Here is an 11,000-nt window from a genome sequence, read left to right on the forward strand (position 1 = left end):
TGCAAGAGTAGAATTGCTTTTAATTAATGATTGGTAATTTTTGTGTTTAGATTTTTTTAACATTTATTACTTTTATAATTTCCCAAGAAATTAAAATATGTCTTCCAGTTTAACTAGTTATAATATGTATCAAAAGATGGATAAAAATTTTATATACTTTTTATGAAAATCATATTTAATTACTGATTGTTTTTAATTCCTGATATTTAATTCTAGATATAAAGGATAACAGTAGTGATATACTTATCACCATGTGGTCAGATATACATTAAATCAATGAATAAATTGCTTCCAAAACCAGAATGTATTACTTTTGTTTCCATTTATTTTTTTCAATAGGAAATTAAAATTGTCGGCGACCCCCCCCTCATAGACTGCAGAGGCCAGCCGCGCCAACGGGGAATAGGGAACCCCGGCGTCCCTGGTGAGTGCACTGTTTTAGGGCGCTCACACGTGGACGACCCGCGACCGCCAGCCACCCTGCGCGCGACCCCCCCCCTCATAGACTGCAGAGGCCAGCCACGCCAACGGGGAATAGCGAACCCCGGCGTCCATGGTGAGTGCACTGTTTTAGGGCGCTCACACGTGGACGACCCGCAGCCGCCAGCCACCCTGCGCACGACCCCCCCCCTCATAGACTGCAGAGGCCAGCCGCGCCAACGGGGAGTAGGGAACCCCGGCGTCCATGGTGAGTGCACTGTTTTAGGGCGCTCACACGTGGACGACCCGCGGCTGCCAGCCACCCTGCGCGCGACCCCCCCCCTCATAGACTGCAGAGGCCAGCCGCGCCAACGGGGAATAGCGAACCCCGGCGTCCATGGTGAGTGCACTGTTTTAGGGCGCTCACACGTGGACGACCCTCGGCCGCCAGCCACCCTGCGCGCGACCCCCCCCCTCATAGACTGCAGAGGCCAGCCGCCGCCAACGGGGAGTAGGGAACCCTGGTGTCCATGGTGAGTGCACTGTTTTAGGGCGCTCACACGTGGACGACCCGCGGCCGCCAGCCACCCTGCGCGCGACCCCCCCCCTCATAGACTGCAGAGGCCAGCCGCGCCAACGGGGAATAGGGAACCCCGGCGTCCCTGGTGAGTGCACTGTTTTAGGGCGCTCACACGTGGACGACCCGCAGCCGCCAGCCACCCTGCGCGCGACCCCCCCCCCCCCATAGACTGCAGAGGCCAGCTTGTTGGCACAGAGACCACACCACCCGTTGCCTCAACTTCCAGGCCCCAGAGTTCATCCCACCTGACCCGAGCGTGGACAGGGGAGGACATTCCCTAGTACCTAGTGGGCCGGAGTCACCTGCCCAGCTGGGACAGGTGGGACGAATAGACTAGGTGAGCTTGGGCCTGCCCCCTGGACCTTTACGTAACCTAGAGCAACCTAGCCCCGAGCCCCAGAGTGGACCTGAGACCCCCCCTAGGGCTGAGAGCAGCTACCGGGAGGGCTTGACTGGGGGAATTTCTTCCGCGGTAACTCGGAGGAGCAGAGCTTCATTGACCCCCAGATAAGGGAGGGAACAGAGAGTCAGGCTCAACAGCGCCCGCAACCAGTGTGGCCAGAAGCGGAACTACACCTGCTGACAGGAATAAAGAGGAAGACTGACTTCCAACTAGTAGAGGAGAGGAGAAAAAGGAGAGGAGAAACAGTGCCCCCCACCACTGTGGTCAGGAAAGGGCCAGTACTAGCTGCCAACAAAAGAGGAAAACAACTAACCAGGCCACATAAAGAGTACAGGAGGATCAAAACCTCAGCGAGTTCACCCAAAAGTCCCTCTAGAACCACCCTCAGGGAGGGAACCAACTCCCACACCACAGGGGATCAAAACAGGTGAAAATTAGAAGCACAGCACCCTAAAACACACCATTAAATACAAAGAAATATGCGTAAATCAAGGAAATCACTAATATCTGGAGATATGGTGACAAACTCTTGCAAGCTTCCAAGTCCACCAAAATACACAGATACACGCGATGAAGACCTAAAAGCAGCCATGAGGAAGGAAATGCAAGAATTAATAAAAGGAATTAGAGAAACCCTAGCTATCGAGTATAAGAAATCTATGGATGAACAAATCAGCCAAATTAAAGAAGAAATGTTAAAGAACATGAGAGATTCCATACAAAAAGAAGTGAAGGAATTAACAGACAAAGTAACAAGCCTTACAAGCAGAAACACAGAATTGGAGAAACACATTGAAGAACTCGAAGGAAAACTGCAAACAAAAAATGATCAAGAAACCAACAAAGAAATAAAAGGCAAAGCACTGGAAGGAAAGGTCCAGTATCTAATGAAAAAGGACAAAAGAAACAACCTAAGAATTGTGGGTATACCAGAAGGGGAGGAAGTAGGGAAAGGGGAAGAACAAGTAGTCAGAGAGATAATAGCGGAGAACTTCCCCACCCTCTGGAAGGATACTGCAATGCCAATACAGGAAATAAAAAGAGTTCCCAATAAGATAGACCCCAATAAACAAACACCAAGACACATGGTAATCCAATTGGCAAAAAACAAAGAGAAAGAAGAACTCCTTAAAGCAATAAGGAAGAAAAGAAACCTCAAGTACCAAGGTAGGGACATAAGAATCAAACCAGATCTCCCATTTGAAATAATTCAAGCAAGAAGACAATGGAATGACATATTTAAACGACTGAATGAAAGAAATTTCCAACCTAGGGTCCAATACCCAGCAAAACTTACATTCATATGGGAGGATAGACTAAAAACATTCTCAAACAAGAACGAATTTGAACTATTTGTGCAAACAAAACCGATCCTAAACGACTTACTCAAAGACGAATTACACAATCCAAACCCCCGATTGTAACAAAAACCACCCTACACAACACAACTACACAACAATCCTCTCTCTCAATAATCTCCCTAAATGTTAACGGACTAAACTCTCCAATTAAAAGACACATAGTAGAGAACTGGATTAGGAAAAATAAACCGGACTTCTGCTGTCTGCAAGAAACACACCTACAGATGCAGGATAAGCACAGGCTTAGAATAAAAGGATGGAAAGTGATTATTCAGGCCAATGGAAAACAAAAAAGAGCAGGGACAGCAATTCTTATATCAGACCAAATTGCATTCAACCTCAAGAAAGTGATCAGAGACAAAGAGGGTCACTACTTACTGATCAGGGGAACATTAGATCAAGAAACACTAACCCTGGTCAATATCTATGCACCTAATGTAGAGCCAGCAAAATATGTGAGGCAACTACTGGCAAACCTGGAGAAACACATGAAGGGAAATGTGATAATAGCAGGGGACCTCAATACTCCACTATCACCACTGGACAGATCCACCAAACAGAAAAATAGCAAAGAAATAAGAGCTCTGAATGAAAAATTAGAAGATTTAGGGCTAATAGACTTATATAGAGCCCTCCACCCCCAGAAAGCAGAATACATATTCTTCTCAAGCCCACATGGAACCTTCTCCAGAATAGACCATATATTAGGATACAAAGCCAACCTATATAAGACCACAAAGGTAAGGATCATTAGAAGTACCCTCTCAGATCACTATGCCACAGAGCTCAAAATTGAGGTCAAGAAGAAGCAATGGAGAAAAACTAATACCTGGAGATTAAACAACATGCTGCTCAACAACAGCTGGATCAAAGAACAACTCAAGGAAGAAATAAAAAGATTCCTTGAGACAAATGACAATGAAGAGACAACATGTCAAAATTTATGGGACACAGCAAAAGCAGTAATTAGGGGGAAACTCATAGCAATTCAGGCCTATGTCAAGAATCAGGAAAATAACAAAACCAACAGTTTAAAAGATCACCTCAAAGAATTGGAACATCAGCAACAGAGAAGTCCAACCACATCCAGAAGGCAAGAAATAATAAAAACCAGAGCAGAAATAAACAACATAGAAACCAAGAAAACAATACAAAAAATCAATGAGACCAGGAGTTGGTTTTTCGAAAAAATAAACAAGATAGACAAACCACTGGCAAAACTCACCAAAAAAAAGAGAGAAAACACCCAAATCAATAGGATCACAAATGAAAGGGGAGAGATTACAACAGAACCCCAAGAAATACAACATATCATGAGATCATATTATGAACAACTATACTCAACTAGGCTAGAGAACCCAGTAGAAATCGATAGATTCTTGGAAAAACACCCTCTTCCAAGACTGGAAAAGGAAGATCTAGAAATCCTAAACAGACCAATCACCTCAGAGGAAATTGAAGATGTAATTAAAAAACTCCCTAAGAACAAAAGCCCAGGCCCAGATGGATTTACAGGTGAATTCTATCAAACATTTCAAGAAGAGTTACTACCACTTTTCCATAGGCTCTTCCAAACCATAGAAAAAACAGGAATCCTCCCCAACTCCTTTTATGAGGCTAATATCACACTCATTCCCAAAGAAGGCAAAGACACTACCAAAAAAGAAAACTACAGACCAATCTCACTAATGAACATAGATGCAAAGATACTCAATAAAATATTAGCAAACCGAATCCAGCACTTCATCAAAAAGATCATACATCACGATCAAGTGGGATTCATCCCAGGAATGCAAGGTTGGTTCAACATACGCAAATCAATCAACATTATACACCACATCAACAACATGAAAGACAAAAACCACATGATCATATCAATCGATGCAGAGAAGGCATTTGACAAAATCCAACATCCTTTCATGTTAAAGACACTCAGCAAAATAGGGTTAGAAGGAACCTTCCTCAAGATAGTTACAGCTATCTATGAAAAGCCTACAGCCAACATTATACTCAATGGTGAGAAACTAGAAGCATTCCCACTAAGATCAGGAACTAGGCAAGGCTGTCCACTCTCTCCACTCTTATTCAATATAACCTTAGAAGTCCTAGCAATAGCAATCCGACAAGAGAAGGAAATCAAAGGAATTCAAATTGGGAAAGAGGAACACAAGCTATCTCTCTTTGCCGACGATATGATGATATACATCGAAAAACCTAAAGAGTCCACAGTAAAACTCCTAGAAACAATTAACCAATACAGCAAAGTGGCTGGTTACAAAGTCAATACACAAAAGACAGTAGCGTTTCTATATACAAACAATGAAGTTGAGGAGAGAGAGATTAAAAATACAATTCCATTTAAGATAGTATCAAAAAATATCAAGTATCTAGGAATCAACCTTACAAGAGAAGTGAAAGACCTATACCAGGGAAACTTCAAAACACTCCAGAAAGAAATTGAAGATGATCTAAAGAAATGGAAGAACATCCCATGCTCATGGATAGGTAGAATTAACATAATCAAAATGACTATCCTACCCAAACTCCTATATAGATTTAATGCAATCCCTATCCAAATCCAGACACAATTCTTTAAAGAATTAGAACAAGCATTCACAAAATTCATCTGGAACCACAAAAGACCCAGGATAGCCAAACAAATACTGAAAAACAAGAAGCTGGGAGGCATCTCCTTACCTAACTTGAAACTATACTATAAAGCCATAGTAATCAAAACAGCATGGTACTGGAACAGAGACAGGACATCAGACCAGTGGGTCAGAACAGAATTCCCAGACATAAACCCCCAGGTATATAGCCAACTAATATTTGATAAAAGAGGCAAGAATCTGAAATGGAACAAAGAAAGCCTATTCAACAAATGGTGTTGGTACAACTGGAAAACCACATGTACGAAAGTGAAAATCAACCCATACCTTACTCCTTATACAAAAATCAACTCAAAGTGGATCAAAGACCTTGAAATCAGACCCGAATCCATAAAGTTTATTGAGAATAAAATAGGCAGAACACTCAAAGACCTATATATCAAAAAGGTCTTTGAGAATGGAGCACCAATGGCAAGAACGTTAGCATCAAATATAAACAAATGGGACTACATCAAACTAAAAAGCTTCTGCATGGCAAAAGAAACCCTGCTTAACGCAAGAAGACAGCTAACAGAATGGGAAAAAATCTTTTCACTCGACATATCAGATAAAGGGCTGATATCTAGAACATACAAAGCACTCAGAAAGCTGAGCCCCCCAAAAGCAAACAAAGCTATAAAAAAATGGGGAGATGAAATGAATAGACACTTCTCTGAGGAAGACAGAAGGATGGCCAACAAACACATGAAAACATGCTCACCTTCACTCATCATCAGGGAGATCCAAATCAAGACAACAATGAGATACCACCTTACACCAGTGAGGATGGCCCACATCAAAAATAATGGAAACAACCTTTGTTGGCGGGGATGCGGTATGAAAGGAACTCTCATCCACTGCTGGTGGGAATGTCCCCTAGTCCAACACCTATGGAGGAAAGTCTGGAGAGTGCTCAAAGAACTCAGAATTGAGCTGCCATTTGACCCAGCAATTGCCCTCCTAGGCATATACCCACAAGATGGAAGGACATTCATTCCAAAATACATATGCACCCCACTATTTATCGCAGCACTCAGTATAATAGCCAAATCTTGGAACCAACCTAGGTGTCCAACAACGGATGAATGGATCATTAAGATGTGGTACATATACACAATGGAATATTACATGGCAGTTAGAAATGATACAATCACAGACTTTGCAGCAACGTGGATGGACCTAGATCATGTTATGTTAAACGAAGTAAGCCAGAAGACAAAAGATAAACACAGAATGGTAGCACTATTCTGAAACACCTAGAACATATATTTTATACACAACTAATACCTAACAATCATATAACAGGGTTTAACAGGGTAGAAACTCCGATCACTGTAATAGTCAACATATACGTGGGAGCAGTGTCCAAAATACATGAAAAAGGAACAATGCAAACTCTTGACTGCACATTATACCACAAAGAAAACAGCAACAACAGAAACAGCAACATGGAGAGAACAGGTATGTAACCAGACTCCTACAACAAAGGCCCACAATAATCCCTTAGAGATCGTAAACAGGAACACAAGTATAGAACACCGCGGGAAATCACGTAATGCAATGGCAACATACCATAACACTACGTTTTAATCCCTTTACCTTACTATATTTTAAAAATAACCTCTCAGCTTTTCTTTCCACAGGCGCCCTTAGATGCAAAGGGCGGACAAACTAAGATGGCAACTCGGGATACCACACGAGATACCATACCTTGCTTGCACTATGAGACGGCCACGAGAAAACTCTTTAACATTCACTTTACCTCTAGGTTAAACCTTCTTTTAGGAATCGAAGCACGTGACCAGTCAGACCACCAAAGCAGTACCTGCGATGTACAGACCTAAACTACAGGCTCTAGTCATCGAACACATTCAACCAAACCAGCATTCCCTTGCTATTCTCTCCTTTCTTCTCTCTATTTTTTTTCTCTTTTCTTTTTCTCTTCTACTCTTCTCTTTACTTTTTTCCCTTTCTCTTCTCCCTTTCTACGGTATTTTCTCTTTTCTCTTCCTTCATACCCCTCCCATATATCTTCCCCTTTCTCCCCCCCGGAAATCCAACTATCCCTTCACCCCTCAATCCCATCCAGATCTCCCACCATATTAAAACTCTCCACCCTCAGTCCTTAATCTTTTAGGCATCAAGATCGACCTCCTACCCAATGAACCAGTACCCAGCACCCAGGCGAGGGGACACCCAACCGAACCCACACATCGTCTCCTGCAAGAAAAGACAGCCAACTCCCCTGTGGACACATGCTGCGAGACCCTCCCTACCAACTCCCCCTAACATGGACTGTTTCTTGAAACCGGACTTAGGTCCAATAGTATCCCCAATGCAAGAACTCTTCCAAGACCTCCCAGCTGCAAATTTTTACCAATCTGAAGGGGGGCAGGGGGTGTGATTGGAAGATGCCTGGGAACCCACACACCACAAGAAAAATCCAAAAGACAATGGGAAAACTGTACTTCCAACATAGGCATAAGACCTGTAATACACCAACTCTTTACCTGTTCTCTCCCAAATGCAAAGTAGTCTTTTGCACCACATTGGTCCTTTAAAAACTTCGCTAACTCATTTTAATTTTTTTATATTTTTTAATTAACTTATTTATTTAAATGTCTGCCTTACATATACATTTGTGGGCACATACACTTTTATTTCCTTTTTTTTTTTTTTTTTTTTAATCGTCTTTGGGTATGTGACCTATCTCTGTTACTCACTCTGTCCACCCCAAATACTCCGACATATAATGGAGCACCACTTCCCCCTGCAAAGGCACACTAAATAAAGGGGAAATCTTACATAGTAAAAAAAAAAAAAAAAAAAAAAAGAGCTCTTATCTACTAGAGATAGGAACTCATAGTTGTTTACAATACAGGGTTATCTCCTACCTTGAAAATATGTCATGTGGAATCAACTTAGACCTCAGGTGATTAGATACCATTCAACCAGCCTTGAACCCTGGATCCCAGACATAGAAACGGCACAGCTCCTCACAACAGCTGTAAGAAACAATCTCCATCTGGGACAGCCTTATTACTGCAGGGTCAACAACAAGGGCCAGCTCTAACATGATATCTCGACAATGAGGAAAATGTGAACAACTTGACCTTAGAGCAGTTTAGCCTACCTCACCAGCTAACGACAAGACAAAACCAGAAGACGTGGCACCCTTTGGTAGGTCCAAAAGCCAAGATCGTGATTTACAGATGACTGGATACTAGAACCACGACCAGACTGTATACATCTTGGGACCAATAAAAAAGCCCTAGTCTAGGGTTTGAACTAAGACCTGCACAATAAGCATGATCCCCAGTCCCAAAGGTCCGGCAGAGACAATTGTAACGGAAAGGGGCTTCTGGAAGAACAAAGAAAGACGCTATCCTAGATGCCTTCCTAGGTTCAGCGCAAAGACCAAGATCACCAACCACAGAAGATGGATTAAAATGGCACTGAGGTAACAGAACCTCCAGATTCACAAAGACTGACTTCACCATAAGTCCCACCTCAGGATATGTACAGATACTGGGACTGCTAAACACAGAGCTCTGACGGTATCACACTGGACAGAGCAGAAGCTTTCCACACACAAAAAAAAAAAAAAAAAAAAAAACCACAACCTGGAGAGTAATGATCCTGAGCAAAGACTAGAGCTGATTCCATGACAGTATACTCCAAGGACGGAGAAACCCCATATCTTATAGGGCAAGTGAATTCCTTTTCGAATGACCCCAATATTTACTGTGCCAGGGCAGGAGGGAAAAAAAATACAAAAAACACAAAACCTTGGTTATATATATATATCTTACCTTCATTTATTATTGTTATTATTATTTTTATTTACCTAGCTATTTTGGTCGATTCCTCAGTTTGGATGTGATTATTGAAATTGTTGGCCCCAATTATTCTTTTTTTTTTCTTTTCTTTTCTTTCTTTTCTTTCTCTTCCTTTCTTTTCTTTCGTTATGTGCTACGCCATGTTTCTTATTTCAAGACCACGGCGTGTTTTTTGTTTGTTTGTGTTTGTTTTTAGTTTGTTTTGGTTTATTTTTTATCTGTTTTTTTGTGGTGCTTATCGTTATAGCTGGAGTCCTCACTGGATATTTGACACTTCTTTTGGTACTGGTGGAGTGTTTCAACTTCTTTTTCTCCTTCATTTCCCAAATCGATGATGAGAACCTCTAGAAGGATTCTGCCCATTTTCGGGGTATTAAACTCTTACCCCGGTTTATTTATTTTCTCTTTTTCAGGCAAAACCACGCAACTTGAACTAGCTACCCCTGCCCCTACTTAGAGGGGGAAATAAGGGAGGCATCAAGACCAAACTGATGCAAGACTACTAAGTAGTTGGTTAGAGACAGAGGGGACCACATATTCTAGCCGCCCTGGGGGTGAGGGAAGAGGAAATGGGAGGTAAGACGGAAACGGGGGAGTAGGGAGGACAATTTGGGGATGGGAATCCCCCCTGATTTTATGTAAATATGTACCTAAAATATTATTGTCAACAATATGTAAGCCACTATGATCAAAATAAAAATTATATTAAAAAAAAAATAAAATTGTCTTGCATAGTTATCAGGACTCTTTTAACACTTATAAGCACCTTACTGATTCTGGCTTAGCACTCAGTGGTAATTTCTGCTCCTGTTCAGTTCTGGGCAAAGCTTCTAGATGCCAAGTTTTTATTCTTCTTGGAAATATTTTATTTCATTTGTTAAAATGTTTTTATTTATTGCTATTCTGTGGTTTATAGTCTTTTTAAACTGGTTTCACATGCACATATTCCCAAAACCACATTCTTCATTAGTGTATGCAAATCCTTCTCCCAAGGACCCCAAGACTATATTTTACATGATTTTATATGATGAGTAAACAAGAACTAAAGTTCAGGAAAAGACTGTCAGTCTAAGATATTTATCTCACTTTCACTTGTCTTACTTTTCATTTTCCTAGTATGTAAGCTTTATTTTATCAACTAAAACCAGGATGTACTTTATATTCGTTGTTGAAAACACTGCTTTCTACTTATAGCACAATAACTTCCTCAAGTTAAGAAATTCCATCAGGACTTAGATTATTTTTTTAAATTATTGTCTTGGTGAAATTCACCGTTTTTTCTTAATAAGTTAATATTTAGAATTTATTTTTTAAATTTTGCAAATCTAATGTCTTAGTATGCAAAGCTAAACCATCACAAAATAGAGCCTTGAGTAGGTATTATTTTTTCTTTTTATTGTCCTTGGATAGAGGATGTATTAGATATTAAACTGATCAGAACAGATATTGCACTTGATCTTAGCCAAAAGGCCAAGAAGCAATCTGGAGTAGGTATTATTATTGTTACAATGATAAAAGAATTTCTGGACTCTTTGAAAGAATTGCTCATTCAATTATTAACCATGAAATATCTCTTATGTCCTGAAAAGTAAAACTAAACTGTAAAAATTAATCTTTTATTTCATTCCTTGTAAATTGTATATTTTTATTCTAATGCCAACTTATATAAATTTCTTGTATACACATTCAAATTGATTTTCCTTTTGTCATTCATTCACCTAACTTTGAATAATTTTTCTATTTGTTCCA

The 11,000-nt window shown here is 40.9% G+C and overlaps 1 pseudogene; it reads right to left on the minus strand.

Annotated features, from left to right (window-relative positions):
- Positions 1-10,623: 10,623 nt before the first annotated feature.
- Positions 10,624-10,733, minus strand: LOC126008171 (uncharacterized; annotated as a pseudogene).
- Positions 10,734-11,000: the final 267 nt, after the last annotated feature.

The sequence above is a fragment of the Suncus etruscus genome, chromosome 4, assembly GCF_024139225.1.
Source record: "Suncus etruscus isolate mSunEtr1 chromosome 4, mSunEtr1.pri.cur, whole genome shotgun sequence".
Classification (NCBI taxonomy): Eukaryota; Metazoa; Chordata; class Mammalia; order Eulipotyphla; family Soricidae; genus Suncus; species Suncus etruscus.